At 44.4% G+C, this 20,517-nt stretch overlaps 2 non-coding genes across 2 annotated transcripts; one reads left to right on the top strand and one right to left on the bottom strand.

Moving 5' to 3' along the window:
• On the bottom strand, nt 864-935 carry TRNAH-GUG. Its single transcript has one exon. It is a non-coding gene; the product is annotated as a tRNA-His (tRNA).
• Nucleotides 1,596-1,667, top strand: TRNAH-GUG. Its single transcript has one exon. It is a non-coding gene; the product is annotated as a tRNA-His (tRNA).

Genomic DNA, 20,517 nt, shown 5'->3' with positions numbered 1-20,517 from the left:
TTTTCTTCTTGTACGTCCGTGCTCCCGTCCCCAAGGCTCCTAGAACCATGAGTCCACAGTAGGCAATGACTTTTTGCTAAACTGAGAACGTGCTACTCGTTCTAACAAGTGAATCCAGAGAACCCACCCATCTCTCCGTGTCGTCTGCTCTAATCGCTCGCCCCCTTCTCCACCCTGCAGAGTCGCCAGAGGAATCTTGCTAAACGCGAATAGAAACATCTCACTCCTCCACCTCTTATCCTCACCCCCAACACTGCAGGAAATTTGTCTACCTTTTCCAGCTCATCTTGTGCCTTCCCTCAGTGTCCTTTCCCATTGCCTAGTTACTCGTTTTCATTTGCTCAACACGTCCTTGAGAAGTGCCTACTACCTGTCAGGCCAAGGTTTTTGGGAGTCGTGGGGGTGAGGAAGCGAGAAGACCTACAAAAAGGAATTGTGATAGTTCCTTTTAGAGACCTCCTTTAAGCCTCAGCACCCTAGATTACCCTGGCTGCTTGACAAATTCCCTTTCTGCCGTTAAGAGCTGCTTCAAAGGTCACCTCCTCTGCGAATCCTTCTCTTTCTATTACTGGGAGCCCGTTTCCACTGGTGCCATGGAAATTTGTACATATGTCAATTATAACATTTATGAGCCTTGCCAGCGCGCTGTGCTTTGTCCGGAAGAACAATGACATGCGTAACCAAGGGTAACAGGAAGCCTACATTCTTCCGGAATCCAATTTAGCCAGGCGTCTGGCGTAAATATTGTTTCCAACTGTCACGGGCAGAGTAGTATCCATTTTCGAATGGTGGTACCAACTGAAGATAAAATTTGATGAGAGCGTTAAAACACAAGCCTCTTGCCGTGTTATTGCTTTACACAATGCCGTGACTCGGATTCGAACCGAGGTTGCTGCGGCCACAACGCAGAGTACTAACCACTATACGATCACGGCGAGCTACCGAGGCCCGGCGCTGTTTCTCTGTCGCTGAAGCTTTTCTCTGTTTAAAGCCACGCCCACCTTGCCTTGTCACTGCTCTTTCCCGCCCAACTCTAACCTCGCAGTTTCTCACTGGCGTCTTGCTCTCTCCGCATTCTTCTGCGCTCGCCCGCGAGCCAGGTCCCATCGTTTTTCTATCTCCTTGCAGGCCGTGTCGGAATTTCTCTTACCCTGCGTCTGGAAGGAAGTTGTGCGGGTGGGTCCAAACTGATTTTCCTTCTTGTAGGATTTAAGAAACATCCCCATTCCCATTTCCGTTCAGATAGCTTGAGCGCCGGGGCACGGTGGGTGTGAGAAGGGGGGCCCATTGCCGCCATTCGGACGGCCCCGGCGCTTCACATGCGCAGACTGCGTGAGGGCCCCGGTGGATTGCAGCCCCGACCTCCCAAGGTGTCTTTTAGTTTGTAAAACACTTTCAACGTCCTGTTTTATACGGTGCCTGCAGATGACAAGCGAAGACGTCGGCCGGGAGTGCCCAGTGCCTCCACCCGGCTTCAGGCTGGGCATGAGGACCAGAGGGGCCGGGTCGGTATTGGGCAACTTTAGGCTAGAGCGGCAGCCATCTCAACAGGAACAACACTCGGTGACGTGATTCTCGTGGCGCCCCAGTAGCTCGCCGTGATCGTATAGTGGTTAGTACTCTGCGTTGTGGCCGCAGCAACCTCGGTTCGAATCCGAGTCACGGCATTGTGGGAACAATGGCACGGCAGGGGCGCCTTTTTAGATTCGGAAGTCTCTGATTGTGCCCGTCGGATGGACTTTAGGTCAGGGCCTAGATTATAAAGCGGCAAAAAATGAATTCTGGGACTTCACTGTCTCTTTATAACTCAATCTGCCAGTCAATCAGCCAGCCTTCCTCTCCCTTGCTGTATATGATTGTTAAATTTAGGGAGATTGTACCGTGGGGTACTCTCTCTTTCCTCATTTGTTTCCTATCAATGGTGAAATCATTTATTAGGTTCTCTTAAAAAGCCTCATACTGGCTAAAGACCCAATACTTGGGAGTGCAGGGATTTTAGGAACATCGTGCACATATTTACTAAGGGTTAGAAGAGTGCAGATTAGACAGTAAACTGTGACAGGTGAAAAATCTGACCGCTCTGGAGGCTCTGGTTCCCACAGCCACTGTGAGAGTGCCAAAGAGGAGTTTGTGGCCTCCAGTGCCTCTTAGGTGAGAAGGATTTTCTCCTGGAGGATTTTTTTCTAATCTGCCTCAGGTTCAAAGCAAATTTTAGTTTGTTTTATGAGCATTAAAAAAAAAAAAAAAAAGCAAAAAACAAACCAAAAAAACCCCCAGGGAGTTCCCATCTTGGCTCAGTGGTTAACGAATCCAACTAGGAACCATGAGGTTGAGGGTTTGATCCCTGGCCTTGCTCAGCGGGTTAAGGATCCGGCGTTGCCATGAGCTGTGGTGTAGGTTGTAGACACGGCTGGGATCCCACGTTGCCGTGGCTGTGGTATAGGCCGGTGGCTACAGCTCCGATTAGACCCCTAGCCTGGGAACCTCCATGTGCCACAGGAACGGCTCAAGAAATGGCAAAAAGACAAAAAAAAAAAAAAAAAAAAAAAAAAAATCCTGGGAGTTCCCATTGTGGCGCAGTGGAAATGAATCCCACTAGTATCCATGAGTATGAGGGTTCCATCCCTGCCTGGCCTGGCTAACTGTGTCCGGGCTCCGCGATGCAGTGAGCTGTGGCATAGGTTGAAAACGTGGCTGAGATCGGGTGTTGCTGTGGCTATGGCAAAGGATGGCAGCTGCAGGTCCGCTTTGACTCCTATCTTGGGAACTTCCATATGCTGCCGGTGCAGCCCTAAAAAGCAATAATAATAATAAATTAATTAAAAAATCCAAACGCAGGAGTTCCTGTCGTGGCGCAGTGGTTAACGAATCCGACTAGGAACCATGAGGTTGGGTTCGGTCCCTGGCCTCGCTCAGTGGGTTAAGGATCTGGCGTTGCCGTGAGCTGTGGTGTAGGTTGCAGACGAGGCTCGGATCCAGCGTTGCTGTGGCTCTGGTGTAGCCTGGCGGCTATAGCTTTGATTGGACTCCTAGCCTGGGAACCTCCATATGCCACCAGAGCAGCACTAGAAAAGGCAAAAAAAGACACACACACACATGCAAAAATCCAAACTCGAATTTAGGTCCGTCATTTGGCATTAGGCCAAATGGAAGTAAGTTTTGGATTTGACTCTCAGATGGCTGGCAATGGCAGTTTCACTATCAAGGAGGAAATGAGATAGGACTTCCTGAGCAACGGGGCTCTCCAGCTTTGGGACCTAGAGGTGTCAAAGCAAGTTTGTAAGTAGTCTTAGGAAGGATGGATTTTTCGATGAGGTTGTGCTCCCTTTACTGGCAATCTGTTAGCAAAAGCTCACTGAATGGCCTGTAAAAGTAAGACACTCATCCTAAATTTGATGAGTTTAAAGCTGCACAACAGGACAGCTCAGATGGTGGGACAGTAGAATGGGGAAAGTGGTGCCTTAGAAATTGTCAGATTTTGGACTCTGATTTAAGCGTTTTGTATATATGGAAAATCACCATAACCAGCAAAAATAGAACCAGCCAAGAGTATGTGACAACTTCTGCAGCTCTGACCATTTACAAGGTAATTACACTGAAGAGGTTTTATGTGAGTGTGTTTGTGGAGGGATGGCCACAGCCTGTAGTAGCTTAGTGTGGGCCTTTAGTTCCTAGACCCAGACTGAACCCAGAACACAGCAGTAAAAGAGCAAGTTCTAGCCATTAAACTACCAGGCAACTCCCTAAAGGTTTTTAAATTTGCAGGCTGGAATAGGATATCAGGGTGGGAAGCAAGGAAAAGATCTTTTTCCCTGACGGCCCAACCCCCAATCCCCATTCCTTTCTTGCTGGTGCTTCATTACTAGGCAATGAGCTGCTATCATTCTGGAGAAAAATTCTGGGCAGTCACTTTCTAAGAGTATTATGAGTAAAAATAGTCAACCAAGAAAATAAAAACCACAATCGTATACCACTGGAGGTGACCCACTCTAGCTTTTCATATCCATTCAAGGCCACTGAACTATATATTCTAAAAGCAGGAATGTGAACAGGGAGTTCCCGCCGTGGTGCAGTGGTTAACGAATCCGACTAGGAACCATGAGGTTTTGGGTACGATTGCCGTGAGCTGTGGTATAGGTCGCAGACGTGGCTCAGATCCCATGTTGCTGTGGCTCTGGTGTATGCCAGTGGCTACAGCTCCAATTAGACCCCTAGCCTGGGAACTCCATATGCCACAGGAGCGGCAAAAAGACAAAAAAGACAAAAATAAATAAATAAATAAATAATTTAGAAAGTGAACAGAAAGTTACTGGTTGCTGGAAGAGTAATAGAAAGGGAAGGTGCTCTAACTTCCGACTGCTGACCTTGGCAGGTATACAGTTACCCTGGAGATGGGTGCCTCCAGCTATCAAAATGTCATGATATCCTCTTCGCTTGATTCCCCTTGCTCAGATTTCAGGCCCACAAAATAGAATTTTGGTAGTGATTTGCCTGCCCATGTAGACATTCCTGCAGGGAAGAGCATTGCTCTGAACAAGTTTTCTGATTAGTTGGCATTTGTTCTTACCTTTGGCATTTTAGTTTAGACTCTGAAGAGTCCGGTTGGTATGATTCATTCCCCTTGAGTCTGCTTATCTCTGGGTGCACTGCCAAAATGGAGTTTCTGGGCTGCAAAGCTGAGGGCTGAGACCCCGGCCTGGGATGACCTCACCAAGACTGCTGCTCCCACTCTCAGAGCAGTTTGTCAGCTCCCTCCCCTTGACCTCTTGATTTAAACCACGTGCTTTGCACCAGGAAAGATACAGGAAAAAACCTTAAAGGGGAAAACCTCAAAGGGGACATGTTTTATAAGCTTCAGAGTGTTTGCTTAAGCATTCAACCCCTTGGCCTCTGGCCATATTCAGTGCCTCTGGGAGCTGCTACTGCTATAGTTGCCAGTCACCACAGGGACACAGTACAGACTGGACCAGCATCAATTGGTATCACCCAGAAACTAGTTCATAATCAGATCTTGGCCCACAACCCAGAACCACTGTATCAGAAACTTCATTTTAACAAGATTCTCCCCAGAATATTCATCTGCACCTTAAAGTTTGAGAAGTGCTGCTCTGGTCTAGAGAACTACCTGGCTCTGATAGAGTCCTTCATTATTTGATTTGTGAATACTTGGGGTTACTAGAAGAAACCTGCCTGAATCTCCTGGGCCTTATCATCTACTGCGCTTCAATGATGGGGGTGACACTGAAGTTTTGAGGATGAGAAGATAGAATTCTGGAAGGGAGTTACTGAAGGCCCCATGCATGTTTGAGGGCATCCAGGAAGGAGGCAGCAGCCACTAGGAGGTGCTACACCTCAGGAAGTAGGACAATCTAGAAGACACTACTTTGGACTAAACCCCTGTAACACTGAACTCATTCCTCAGGGATTCTCTGTATGTTCAGGATTCAAGTTCTAGTCATTCATTTATTCAGTAAACTAGCATTTTTAGCTCTTAGAGTGCTATACTTCATGGGGAACTGCAATCTCTTTACAATACTTCTTGCCCAAAATAGTTTATTTTCCAGCTGGAAGAGAATGCTATCTCAAAGGCAATGATCTGAAAACAACACAAGAAATACCATAGAAGAAAGAGCCATTTCTTGGAGTTCCCCATTGTGGTGCAGCGGAAACAAATATGATTAGGAACTATAAGGTTGCGGGCTTCATCCCTGACCTCGCTCAGTGGGTTAAGGATCCAGCGTTGCCGCGACCGCAGTGTAGGTTGAAGATGCGGTTCGGGTTTGGTGTTACTGTGGCTGTGGTGTAGGCCGGCAGCTGTAGCTCTGATTTGATCCCTAGCCTGGGAACCTCCATATGCTGCAGGTGTGGCCCTAAAAAAAGCAAAAAAAAAAAAAAAAATCTTGCCACAGTGGAAGGGAACTGTCCAAGGAAGAGCTGACATAAGCTTCCAGAATGGCCAGGGGCGGTATGCAGAAGTTCCCAGATCAGGCATTGAACTTGTGCCCCTGTGCTACAGCAGTGACCTGACAATGCTAGATCCTTAACCCTATGAGCCACCAGGGAATTCCTTTTTTTAAAAAAAAATTTTGGTGTGTTTTTATCTTATTCATTCCCATTCATTTTATCAGCAAAATTTATTAATAGCCTACTATGTGTTCTAGTTTCTGGGGTTGTAGTAATGAATAAGACAGATGCATTATTCTTTCTTTTTTTTGTCTTTTACAGCCACACCTGCGGCGTATGGAGGTTCCCAGGCTAGGGGGCTAATCAGAGCTGTAGCTGCCAGCCTATGCCAGAGCCACAGCAACTCAGGATCCGAGCCAAGTCTGCAGCCTACACCACAGCTCATGGCAATGCCGGATCCTTAACCCACTGAGTGAGGCCAGGGACCAAACCCGCAACCTCATCATTCCTAGTTGAATTTGTTAACCACTGAGCCACGATGGGAACTTCCAGATGCATTATTCTCATAGATGTATATTTAGTACAGGAATAAGAAAGTTAAATGAAAGTAAAAGAATTTGTGCTAGTAGAAAATAATGTGATATAGTATTCTCCTGTTCCCTGCCTATTATCCACCCTTGTACCCACTCAGCTCCTTGGACTGTACAAAGTATGATGACTGATAATAGTAAGTGTTGCCTTTTAATAGGGATCAAAGTTTTATACTAAAAAGATAAACTCACACCCAGAGTGACCCACATGTGGCATAAAGAGCCTTTAGATCTGAGACAGTCTTGTGTGGGCAGGGTGTGCAGAACTCTGTAGGGACCTACATGGACCTGCAGGATTTTTTTTTTTTTTTTTTTTTTTTGTCTTTCTGTCTTTTTAGGGCCATACCCTTGGCAAATGGCGGTTCCCAGACTAGGGGTCTAATCAGAGCTGTAGCTGCAGGCCTATACCACAGCCACAGCAACTCTGGATCTGAGCTGCGTCTGTGACCTGCACCACAGCTCAGGGCAATGCTGGATCCTTAACCCCCTGAGCGAGGCCAGGGATCGAACCTGCAGCCTCATGGTTCCTAGTCCAATTCGTTAACCACTGAGCCATGACGGGAACTCCTAAATTTTATTTTTATCTTATTTTTTTTTTTTTTTTAGGGCTGCACGCAGCATATGGAAGTTCCCAGGCTAGGGGTGGAATCAGAGCTGCAGCTGCCAGCCTATGCCACAGGCACAGCAATGCCAGATCCAAGCTGCCTCTGTGACCTACACCACAGCTCATTGCAACACCAGGTCCTTAACCCACTGAATGAGAGCAGGGATACTAGTGGGGTTTGTAACCTGCTGAGCCACAACATGAACTCCAGGTTGAACATATTTGGATAGAAAGTAAATTCAGGAGTTCCCATCGTGGTGCAGTGGTTAACAAATCCGACTAGGAACCATGAGGTTGTGGATTCGATCTCTGGCCTCGCTCAGTGGGTTAAGGATCCAGCGTTGCTGTGAGCTGTGGTGTAGGTCGCAGATGCGGCTCGGATCCTGCGTTGCTGTGGCTCTGGTGTAGGCCGGTGGCTACAGCTTCGATTAGACCCCTAGCCTGGGAACCTCCATATGCTGCGGAAGCGGCCCTAGAAAAGGCAAAAAAAAAAAGAAAAAAAAAAAAAAAGTAAATTCAGTAAGCAAATAAGTAAAAGTGCCCCTTTTCCATTCTTGCATGTGTCACCTGAGTTGTGCACCTCACATACATGCAGAGTGACTAGCACAGAGGTGTTCACTATACATTTGTTTGTTGGTTGTTTCCAGGTACTTCTCTCCACACCACGGAAAAAAAGCAATGGGGAGATCCTGCAGGACTATTCCTGTCATGAGGCCTGAAACTTATTCCTGAGTCAATATTATAGAAGCCACCACCTCTCAGAAGCAAAGGTGTAAAATCAGTGGTTTTCACAGAGTTCCCTGATGATCTAGTGGTTAGGATTCAGCAAAGGTCTAAATCAGTGGTTTCCATAGAGTTCCTTAGTGGTCTAGTGGTTAGGATTCAGCGCTTTTCACTGCCCAGGTCTGAGAACTGAGATCCCCCATCAAGCCACTCCACATGGAGGGGGGAAAAAAAAAACTTAAAAAAAAATCTGGAGTTCCCGTCGTGGCCAGTGGTTAACGAATCCGACTAGGAACCATGAGGTTGCGGGTTCGGTCCCTGCCCTTGCTCAGTGGGTTAACGATCCGGCGTTGCCGTGAGCTGTGGTGTAGGTTGCAGACGCGGCTCGGATCCCGCGTTGCTGTGGCTCTGGCGTAGGCCAGTGGCTACAGCTCCGATTCGACCCCTAGCCTGGGAACCTCCATATGCCGTGGGAGCGGCCCAAGAAATAGCAACAACAACAACAACAGACAAAAAGACAAAAGACAAAAAAAAAAAAAAAAAAATCTGTGGTTTCCAAACATTATTCTAGAGCTGATTAAACAGGGATGAGTTTTTTGTTTGTTTGTTTGTTTGTTTTTTAAATCATGAAATGAGAGTAATAAGGTTAACATGGGAGGCTTTTCAAGAGTCTAAATATGTTTAATTCAAAGAACTATCCTCCAGGCTAAGGTTATGCCTCTCCTAATTCTGAGGTCTTACAATGACTTTTATAAAATATGTGACAATTTAAAAAAAATCTTTACTTGGAAAAATTAAAAATTGGCAATCCTATTTTAATCTCCCAAATTATTTTTGAAATTTTCCAGTCAGAGAAATCTAAAAGTACAAAGCTCCCTACAGGTCCCAGTGAGCAAAGCATCAGGCTGAGAAGAAAAGGTCCTCCTTTTGTAGTGTGTGTACAAAGGAATGCTCAGAAGGAGAAATGTTCTTGTTCTGTCAGGCAGTGGTCCAGGCTGGCACCCATCCATCCACCCAACAAAAAGTAGTCCTCGTATGATCTGTGTTAGGCCTTGGAGATATAAATTTGAATAAGATATTCTTACTCTGAGATCATGTCAGTGAAGGGTTAATCAGATAAGTGAAGAAATAATTACAGCCGTGCTAGAAGTACATGCAAAGTCTGTTGGAGCTTAAATCATTCATTCCTCCAGGATATGACATGTGAGCTGGGTTCCAAGGCATGCATAGTAATTTTCATGGCAAAGAAGGGAAAAGGGTGTTCTAGGCAGAGAGAAAGGCAGAAACAAAGGCAAGGAAGCCTGAACAAACAGACAACTTTGGAAAAAACAAGGCAAAGCTATGACATAAGGTATGGAGAGGAGAGTGGCTGGAGATGTGGACTGAAAGAAAAACACAATGTAAAGTTGTGAAGACTGAGGACTTTACTGAGAACTATAGCCAGAGAGAAAGCCTTACCTAGCTGTGAGTACCTTCTCCAAAGACCTAAAGGAGGAGCCAGGACAAATTTGAACTTTTTTGCTGGGAAAAACATGTGGTCAAGCATCAAAAGATTATGGCTAATCACACAGAACAGATATCTGAAATTAGTGATTTTTTAAAAATTGTAAATTTAAAAAATTCTTTGTCGTTCCCGTTGTAGCTCAGTGGAAACAAATCTGACTAGGAACCATGAGGTTTCGGATTCGATCCCTGGCCTCACTCAGTGGGTTAAGGATCCAGTGTTGCTATGGCTGTGGCATAGGCCGGCAGCTGTAGCTCTGATTAGACCCCCTAGCCTGGGAACCTCCATATGCTGCGGGTGCGGCCCTAAAAAAAGACAAAAGACAAAAAATGTATATATATATATTATTGTGGTTGGTTTACAATGTTGTGCCTATTTCTGCTGACAGCAAAGTGGCTCAGTTATACATATATTACATTCTTTTTTAATATTCTCTTCCAGCATGGTCTATCCCAGGAGATTGGATTTAGTTCCCTGTGCTACATAGCAGGAACTTGTTGTTTATAAAGTTAGTGATTTTAGTGCTTTTCTGTGTCTGGGAAGATACAAGAATCTTGGTCATTTGAAAATTTTCCTTAGATCTTAATTATCTAAAGGCCAGTATATCCAAAGCATAGACTGTTTCCTGTTTTTTCCATTCTGAATTCCCCTCGGGGTACACTGCCGGTGGGCAACTGTGGGTGGCTAATGGCTTGATCCTTGTAAGACTGGTATGGTAGGCAACATTTTTTTGCTAAGGGTGGAGCCAAATTGATGAATCTCTTGACCCTTACTGAGAGAGGGCTTTTTCAGGAAAGCTGGTGGTTCCTGACATTTTGTGGTAACTTACTGCTTTGGGGATCCACTGAAAGCTATAGGCTTGTTCTTCAGCTATGATAAAATATCAGGAATTCACAGATTTCCTGAAAGCTGCTCAGAGACTTTCTTCTGGGCATTGTGGGACCATTCAAGTCTCCTCCTTTTTGTCTTTTGTCTTTTTATTTATTTATTGTCTTTTGTCCTTTTAGGGCCACACCCACAGCATATGGAGGTTCCCAGGCTAGGGGTTTAATCCGAGCTGTTGCTTCCGGCCTACACCAGAGCCACAGCAACACCAGATCCAAGCCGTGTCTGCGACGTATACCACAGCTCACCGCAACGCTGGATCCTTAACCCACTGAGCGAGGCCAGGGATTGAACTTGAAATCTCATGGTTCCTAGTTGGATTCGTTTCCACTGTGCCACAATGGGAACTCCCCTAAGTCTCCATTTTTAAGCAGAAGGAGAACATAATCACATTTTCCTTTTATTTTTATTATTATTATTATTTTTTGGTTGTACCTGTGGCATGTGGAAGTTCCTGAGCTAGGGATCAAACCTGCACCACATAAGTGACCTGAGCCACAGCAGTGACAATGCTGGATCTTTTAACGACTATGCCATTGGGGAACTCCTCACATTTTCCTTTTAGAAAGGTGAGGTGTAAATTGGTAGTTATGGACAGTCTTAATTCAAAGGAAAGACAGAAGAGGATTTCAGCCCCCTGCTCTGGTGTTTGAGGTTGGGGTTGGGAACGAATCTAGCGGACTAATCTTCCCTCACATCACACTCATAGTTTTTTCCTCCTGAACTCAGAGGTGGTGGTGGGGAGGGAATGGACATGTTAGATGAAGGGAATGGATGTGATGCTTGAGAGGAAGCTCTAATATCAAAGGTGGAATATTTTCTAGTGTCCTAGTAGTCAAAATAGTATGGAAATAGATGTATTTGTGTTGCCTTCATATCACTGTTAATATTGAGAATCTGACATAATGACAGAATATGCAAATTTCAAATATAATTTCGCATGACTACTCTTTGGTTCATGAGCCTCAGACTAAGTCTAGATGACTTCTTTTTCTTACCATATCATCAAAGCTGCTAACTCCTTTCCCCCTTAATTCTCTTTATTTTATTTATTTATTTATTTGTTTATTTTTTGCTTTTTAGAGCTGCGCCCTCAGCATATGGAAGTTACCAGGCTAGGAAGTTAACCAGGCTAGTTACCAGGCGTTGCCAATCAGAGCTTCAGCTGCTGGCCCACACCACAGCCACAGCAATGTTGTGTTGGTTTTAAAATATATTCACAAATTGTTTGATACTACTCCCTTCTACAGGTAGAGCTTCATTTCCCTCTGGGACCTCTTTCCCTCAGGACTGAGGACTGGACTCAGTGGCTTCTTCCAGTGAACAGAATGAGGTAGAAGTGATGACGTGTCACTTCTGAGATGAAGTTATAAAATGCATGTGGCTTCCTCTTGTTACCAAATGCAAGTTCATGTGCCCAGTCAAACAAACTGAAACATTGGAATTTGGAGCAAAGAAAGTTTTATTGCAGGGCCATGCAAGGTGAATGGGTGATTTGTGCTCAAAAATCCCAAACTCCCCAGTAGTTTTCAAAGAGAAGTTTTTACAGACAAAACTTGGGGTGAGGGCTACAGAGTGTGTGACTTTCCTCTGATTGATTGGTGGTGAGGCAACAGGGAGGTGCTCCAGGAATCTTGGTCTCAGTCTAAATTTGCCATCCTTCATCTAGGTGGGGGCCATAGTTCTTGTAGAAGAACTCAAAGGTGTCACTTTGGGTGTTCCTTGAGGGGGAACTGGGACTCTACCCCAAGGCTGCCCTATCCTTTCTTGACTGCTCCTCCCTTGATTCTGCATACCCTCTCTACCCTGATTAGCAACTGTTTGAATCTGCCCTTTAGAACTCAGGAAGATCTTGAAGACTTAGTGAAACCTATTTCTTTTTTTTTTTTTAATTTGTTTTTTGCTTTTTAAGACTGCACCTGTGGCATATGTATATCTGTGACCTATACTGCAGACCACGACAACTCCAAATCCTTAACCCACTGAGCTAGGCCAGGGATCAAACCTGTATCCTCATGGATGCTAGTCAGATTCATTTCTGCTGAGCCACAATGGGAACTCTGAAACCTATTTCTTTTCTTTTCTTTTTTTGCTTTTTAGGGCCACACCCGCAGCATATGGAAGTTCCCAGTCTAGGGGTCTGATCGGAGCAGTACCTGATGGACTACACCACAGCCACAGCCACTGTCCTCATGGATACTAGTTCAATTCGTTACCACTGAACCACAATGGGAACTCCTGTTATCTGCTTTTTATGTACTTTGCTGGAAACTGGCCTACCTTTCTGGCTGCATTTTATTAGTTCTCTCTTCCAGATCTTAGAATGATTCTCTAATGCTTAAGACCATAGTCAGATATATTACTTTCAAGCCCAGAAATCTTAGTTGTCAGATGGACTAAACATCAACTCATGGAAGCAACAGCCTCTACAGTATTCTTCATTGCCTCCATCTCAGAAGTTATATTTTTAGCAGTGAAGAGTGTGACTTTCTTCATGTCTATGACAAGGTCAGAACTCAGAGGATGTGAAGCAATGGCAGGGAAACAAATGCAAGACCAAGGGAGTTCAGAGACTTGGGTTCTAGCCTAGTTCTGTCTTTTGGGCACTGTATACTTTCCTAAGGCTGCAGTAATAAATTACTATAAACAGGAGGCTTAAAACAACGGAATTTTGTTGAAAAGATATATACACTCCTATGTTCATCATGGCATTATTTACAGTAGGTAGCCAAAATATGGAAATAACCTAACGGCCCATCAACAGATGAAAGGATAAAAAGTTGTGGTATATATATATGTATATGATGGAATATTATTCAGCCATAAAAAGATGAAATCTTGCCAATTGTAACAGTATGGATGGATCTTGAGGATATTATGCTAAGTAAAATAGACCAGATGAATAAAGACAAATACCATATGATTTTACTCATTGGGGAATATAAAAAGTAAACAGGAAAAAAAAATGAACAGGAATTCCTGTTGTGTCACAATGGAAATGAATCCAGCATGCATCCATGAGGATGCGGGTTAGATCCCTGGCCTCATTCAATGGGTTGGGGGTCTGGCGTTGCTGGGAGCTGTGGTGTAGGCCGGCAGCTGTAGCTCCGATTCTTCCATCCCTAGCCTGGGAACTTCCATATGCCACGAGTGTGGCCCTAAAAAGCAAAAATAAATAAGTAAATAAATAAATGTATTTATTAAGATAGGACACTTGTAAGAGATGCAAGTGGGCTGGCAAGGAAGCTCTGCCCCAAGGGTTAGGTGGGCCATAGTTTTATAATCCAAGTGCAGTGGGGATGGGAAAAGACCGATTCTTCCTCTTTCTCCAAGTAGTTGCTCCTCCTTGGTATCCAGCAAGAGTATTTGACCCTAAAATTTCAAACTAGGACTGTCACGGTGCTTATTCAAATCACCAGAAGGGTGGTCCTTAAACATCTGCCCTTGGTCTGAACTTGAATGCAGGCCTCACTCCATCCCCCACCCAATGACCTGAGGCATAGCTCAGGCCTCCACTAGTCAAGCAAGCCTGTTTCATTCTGATGGCTTTCTTGAGCAGTTATTACCTTACAGTGATCTCCCAAAGTTCCCTAGGTTTCCCTCTCTATCTTATGGTCCCTTATTGGGACTTCTACAACTATCTGTAACTGTCCTACTCCCTTTCAGTTACCAGAGGGGCAAAATGGGTACAGAGGATCAACCATATGGTAATGGATGGAAACTAAATTTTTGGTGGTGAACATGCTGTAGGGTATACAGAAGTAAAAATATAATGCACACATGAAAACTTATGTGTTTCATTGGTTATAAACCAATGTTACCCCAATTAAAAACAAAACTAAATAGGAGTTCCCTTGTGGTCCAGTAGTTTAAGCATCTGGCATTGTCACTGCAGCAGCTTGGGTCACTGCTATAGCATGGGTTCACTTCCTCACCTGGGAACTTCCATATGCCATAAGTGCAGCAAAAACAAAACAAAACAGGGAGTTCCTATCATGGTTCAGTGGCCTTGCTCAGTGGGTTGAGAATCCAGCATTGCGGTGAGCTGTGGTGTAGGTCGCAGACGAGGCTTGGATTCCGAGTTGCTGTGGCTCTGGCGCAGGCTGGCGGCTACAGCTCTGATTCAACCCCTAGCCTGGGAACTTCCATATGCCGAGGGAGCGGCCTAAGAAATGGCAAAAAAAAAAAAAAAACCACACAAACAAACCAATAAATGAACAAAGAAACAAAACATGGACTTTTGTTCTCTCATAGTTCTAGAGGCTAGAAGTCTGAGATCAAGGTGTTGGCAGAATTTTGTTCCCTCCAAATGTTCTAGGGGAGAGTCCTTCCTGGTCTCTCTTTAGCTTCTGGTGACTCTAGGCATTCTTCAGCCTGTGGCTTGCCTAATTACATTTCTCTCTATCTTCATATTCCTTTGTCTCTTTTGTGTCTCAGATATCTCCTGCCTTTCTCTTACAAGGATATCTGTCATTGGATTTAGGGCCCAATCTAAGTCCACAATGATCTCATTTGGAGCTCCTTAGCTTAGTTACATCTGCAAAGACACTTTTCCCAAGTAAGATCATATTTAAGGTTCCAGGTGTTAGGATTTGTATGTACCTTTTTTTTTTTGGTCTTCTTTTTAGGACATACCTTTTTTGAGGCCATAATGCAACCCACTATAGGCACATTGTTACATTCTTCTCTGAGCCTAGTTTCTCCATCTGTGAAATTAAGGAGTTGAGCTGGATGACTCCCTAAATATTTTATAATTCTCTTAATCTTTACCTCATCTAATTAAAGTTCTATAAATAGCATCACCCTAAACAAAGTAGTTATAAGAGACAGCTAATAACCGACCATTGCATAATTCCCCAAGGGTTAGTTCCACAACATAGACTTGAGGGCCTTCATAGATAGACTTTTGTGCTATCTGTAAACCTAGTTTCAGCCTGGTTTAGTGTCAGGAAACTGAAGCTGGCTCTACCTTTAACAAGTTTCAACAGCTCACAACCACATGTGCAAAAAGAAGTAGGGACTTCTGATTCTTTTTCTTTTTTTTTTTTTTTGTCTTTTTAGGGCTGCACTCACAGTATATGGAAGTTCCCAGGCTAGGGATCAAATCCGAGCTTTAGCTGCCTATGCCACAGCCACAGCAACACAGAATCCAAACCATGTCTGTGACCTATACTGCAGCCATGACAACTCCAGATCCTTACCCCATTCAGTGAGGCCAGAGATCGAACCTGCATCCTCATTGATATTAGTTGGGTTCTTAACCTGCTGAGCCACAATGGAAACCATAGCATTTCTGATTCCTAAACAAATGTTAGTCCAGAGAAGGTCTTCTACATTTATTCTTCACCTCAATGATACAATTAAAAATTGTCTAGGAGTTCACCTCGAGGCTCAGTGGTTAACGAACCTGACTAGGATCTATGAGGTTGCCGATTCCATCCCTGACCTCGCTCAGTGGGTTAAGAATCCTGAGTTGCTGTGGTTGAGGTGTACGCCGGCAGCTACAGCTCCAATTTTACCCCTAGCCTGGGAACTTCCATATGCTGTGGGCATGATGCTAAAAAGCAAAAAAAAAAAAAAAAAAAAAAAAAAATTAAAAGTTGTCCAGAACAGACTTGTTTTTTCTTCTCACTTTTTTTTTTTTTTTTTTTTGCCACACCCACAGCATGTGGAAGTTCCTGGGACAGGGATTGAACCTGAGCTGCAATTGCAGACTGCACCACAGACAGCTAGGGCAGTGCCAGATCCTTAAGCTGCTGTGCTACAGGGGAACTTCCTCTTCTCACCTTAATTTTGCAAATCTCTATCCTTATATATATTACTAGTGTCATCCTATTATCTTTAATTTGCTTGAGTCTCAGAAGGCCACAGTACAGATTTCATGACTCTTGAAAATTGTTGGAATGCTTTATTTATATATAAACTGTATTTGTAAGTTATTCAGATATGTATGAATGTCCGTTTTTGGCAGGGAAAATTCCAGCAATTTTTAATGGACTTTAAAGAAAAAAATTATTAAGTCTATGCTGAGTGATTTAGGTGCCTACTTTTCCTGGAAACCAGCAAGGCTGTGAAGGCTTAGCTACTAGATAACAGAGCATCGCGAAATTCTATAGAACAGCTGGTGACTCACTCTAGGACATTCCCAAGGTGATGTGAAGGCCCAGCATTTTAATGAGGCAGAAGGTTGGGATTGGAAAATAAGTCTAACATCACTTTATAACAGCTTCATAGAAAGACCATTATGTTTCCAGTGGTCTTTTTCTAGCTCCTCTCCCAAGCATTTGGTTGTGTATCAGTTTGGAAAAGGCAATAGTCTTTGTAGTTAATGGCCAGCACTGCGGCCACCCCAAGACATGGCAGTGACATAGGTACAGTTGTCAGTCAGCAAAGGTCTCCCACTCCCCATCCCCTTCCCCTTCAGCCTGTTCTAATAGGACACCCTCCCATTACCTCTCCCTACCCTGTGTATATATATATTCTCTTTCTAATCAGGTCCCATACCCTGGGGCCTGTTCTTTAATTTCCAAGATAATCTGTTAATCATTTAAGGTTTTATCTTAAATGCTTTATAATTGTTTACTAACCTTTGCTAAGGTTTGTTCTGTGTCAGCATCAAGTGCTTTATTATAGTTTTCTATCTTCTGGGATATGGGCGGAAAACTATTGAGTCAGCAAATCTGGTTTGCTGATTTTAGCTTCACACTCTTGTAGATACCAGCTCTGGTTCCTAAGCATTCCCTCCCAGGGCCTGATCCTTCTTTCCTCTAATTATTCTTTACCCAGTTCCTTTCAGAGGCAACTAGCTGACCTGCTAATTTGCTAAAGGGTGTTAAAGATATTATCTTCCTATCCCAAAGTGACTTTTTTTTTTTTTTCCCTTTTGCCGCCCCTGTGGCATGTGAAAATTCCCAGGCCAGGAATAGAATCTGCACCACAGCAGAGATGCAGTCCGCTACAGTGACAACGCCAGATCATTAACCAGCTGCATCACAAGGGAACTCCAACATGGTCATTTTCATGGAGACATCTTAAGGCCACCCCTCCTTGGTGCTGAGACCCTGAGACTGATGCTGGAAAGATGGTACCAGAATCCAGGTTCTTGTTTACCGTGGTCGTAGAATGAACTTTGCGAACACACAGGCAGCGAACAAAGTTTTTATTAAAGGAAAGCAGATAGCTCCCAGGGTTCCTGGGAGTGGGGAGAAGAGCCCCCTTTCTCTATTGTCCTATAGGGGTTTTTGTTCCTTAAAGTTGGGGGGGGGTACCAAAGTGGGGTCCAGAGAGATGTGGTCTTCTCCCATTGGCCTTGCTCAGTTACCCATATCAGTCCTTGTCCAATAGGTCTTAGGGGTGGAAATGTCCCCAAAATCTCATAGTCTCTTTGCCCTTTTCTTCCCGTAAACTGAGTCACAGGGGATTAGGGATTAATGTCCATCTGGGTTTAGGTACACTCCCTATAGTAAACAAGGCCTGTGGGGATGTTATTCCCTGGAGCCCTTAAGCCATAAATTCTAATCAATGGCCATATCAAAGAATGCATTGGAGCCCATGCTCCTACACTGACTATGTGATTTAATATTCTGCCTCAAAACCAAGACAAAGAGGGATTCTGTGTATTGCCAGGGCCTCATGGTATACCTAGATCTTCAGAGCATTCTTGCCCCACAGATTCTGCCTCATTTATGACTTAATATCTGAGATGTGGCAAAGGAGAAATGGAGTGTGAGAGAAAGTAGTGTTGTGTCTGTTTGTGTGGAATAAAAGATATATTAACAGGAAGAAATTTGGCTTGTGGGCCTAGAAGGTATGTCTGCTCATTTGAACCTCTCTGAGCATAAATCTTGAAGCATTATAGAGGAAGCAGGTGTCTTGTTCTGCTCCGGTTGTCATAACAGATTATTGTAGGCTTAAAGAGAAATTTGTGTTGGCCAGTTTGTTTTCTAGTGAGAACTCCCGTCCTCACTTGCAAAAAGAGGGCCATTTTTTTGCTTTGTGCTCTCATGGTGGAAAGTGTCCACTCTGGTCTTTCTTATCATAAAAACACTAATCTGATTAGATTATGGCCCTGCCTTTATTACCTCTTTAAACCTTAATCACTTCCTTACTATAAATATAGTCACATTAAGGGTTAGGGGTTTAACATATGAATTAGAGGGGTGGGGACACAATTCAGCCCATTAGCAGGAGGGAAGGCTTAATCCTGACCCTTTGTTCTGTGCCCACAAAGGTGGGGGCATGTCCTTCAATGGTAGAGCCATCAACCTTCTATTTTGGAAGTAAGGGTTAGAGGCTGGGGTGAGGCTTACATATCTCTGCTCAGAGCTCAAGAGCATCCTGGGTACATGTCCTGACACAGTACTTAGTGTTGGCTTCACACATTTTGCTGCCTAGGGCCCACCTAGGCCTAGATCTCACACAAGAAGGCCCTTTGCCCACAGGTCCACAGCCCGGGCAATAGGTGTTCAGATTTAGGGTCGTGAGGAGGACTCCCTGGCCTCCAAAATTCATTTAGTCCACAAATTTTAAGGCTCCAGGTGCTGATCTAGGCATTGGAGAAATTAACCTGAACAAGACAAGGCCTACCTCCCTCATTTTCTCACCAGATCTTCAAAGCCCTTTACAGGGCACAGGAACCACATGGCAACTTCCTGACTTTGGTTCCCGGGAAGCAGCCAATTTCACATCGTTTCCTGAGGACAGATTTTGATCAGGCTAGAGAGGAGGAAGACAAAGGGTGGAGAAAAGAGAGTGTTGCTGAAACTCGGCCTCTGTCTGCTGTTGCCGAATAGAAACACAGTGTTAGAGTTTTGGGCGAAGGAGAAAAAGCCAGCAAAGGAGGCTACAGCAGGCTAATACCTTAAAGACTATGCCCCCTTTTGGAGCAATTCAGGGGTGATTTATAGTTTGGGGAGTGGAAAATAGGGCCGTTGATAAGGGTCAGTGTAGAGGCAAGCTTGTACTGTCTTTCAAAGCTGGTGTTTAGTGGCCCCAGGACTGGTTCTGGAGGTCCTCCTTCTTCCCAGAGTAAAGAATGCATCATTGAGTAGTTTTTGTTGGGGATTTTAGTTCTGCAGAAAGGCTCAAAGATATTGTTCTGTATTTTCCCTGAGGAGGAACAAGGACCCTGCCCCAAGGCTCCACTCTTGTCTCTTAACTGCCCCTCCCTGGTCTCTGCATCCCCTCCCTTCCCTGATTTGCAGCTGCCCTTTGGAACTCGTCGAAGGTCATGGAGGCTGAAGCTTATTCCTTAAAAACAAGAAATGGAGGACACAGAAAGGCTCGTGTGCCCAGGAGCATCACAGGGTCCTGCTCGATTACAAGAGGGGACTTTACCTCCAAAGACTCTCTTTACTGGCTTCCCATTTATCTGTGCTGTCCTTTAGTGCGTGTCTCAGACATGATCCCTCCTCTCTACACCCCCATCTGACCCAGGTTGGACCCCACTTCCCCCTTCTACTTGCATGGTTTCCTTGGAAAGGCTTGCAGAGGTAGAGGGGGGAGGAGTGAAGCAAGGAGATGTTGGCAACCACTCTGTTCTGTCTTTCTTGCAGGCAGATTCCACTCTCAGAATCAATAGACAAGGAAAAGTCTTAAGAACTTGACCTATGGACTGAATTTCATGTGGAGTTTGCAGACTTCAAAGCTAGTGCAGCCGGGCCACTACTGCCAGAGTTATCTTAAATTATCTTAATCCCTTTTAGGAGAATGTCATCATATTTATCTTGATTGCATCACTGCTTGTCCAAGGCTTTATCAGGAACTGGAGCAACTTCCTGGGAAGAGGTAAACTGAGAGGCTGAATCAGTGCTCCAGAGGCAACACCCTCTGAGGCAATAGGAGATGGGGTGATTTTGGAATCTATCGATTGGGAGTTTGTGACTCTACTTGAAACAGTACCCAACTGTCTGAATTCATAATGAAAAGTTCCATTTAACAGTATTTGGGTAAGTTGCTTAACCTCTCTCAGCCCTGGTTTTTATAAAATAGAGGTTTAAAAAAGCAGTAACTGGAGTTTCGTCATGGCACAATGGAAACGAACCTGACCAGTATCCATGAAGACGCAGATTTGATCTTTGGCCTTGCTCAGTGAGTTAAGGATCTGGCATTGCTGTGGCTGTGGCATAGGCCAGTGGCTATAGCTCCGATTCGACCCTTAGCCTGGGAACATCCATGTGCCACGAGAGTGGCCCTAAAAAGACAAAATAAAATAAAATAAAATAGTATTAACTATCTTAAAGGGGTTGGGAGAATTCAGCGAAATAATATGTGAAAGGCTTTTGATTCAGATCTTCCCACCAAGTAAG

Source organism: Sus scrofa, chromosome 1 (assembly GCF_000003025.6).
Source record: "Sus scrofa isolate TJ Tabasco breed Duroc chromosome 1, Sscrofa11.1, whole genome shotgun sequence".
NCBI lineage: Eukaryota > Metazoa > Chordata > Mammalia > Artiodactyla > Suidae > Sus > Sus scrofa.
The sequence above is the reverse complement of the archived record's forward strand: the minus strand, read 5'-3'. Positions and strand labels throughout refer to the sequence as shown.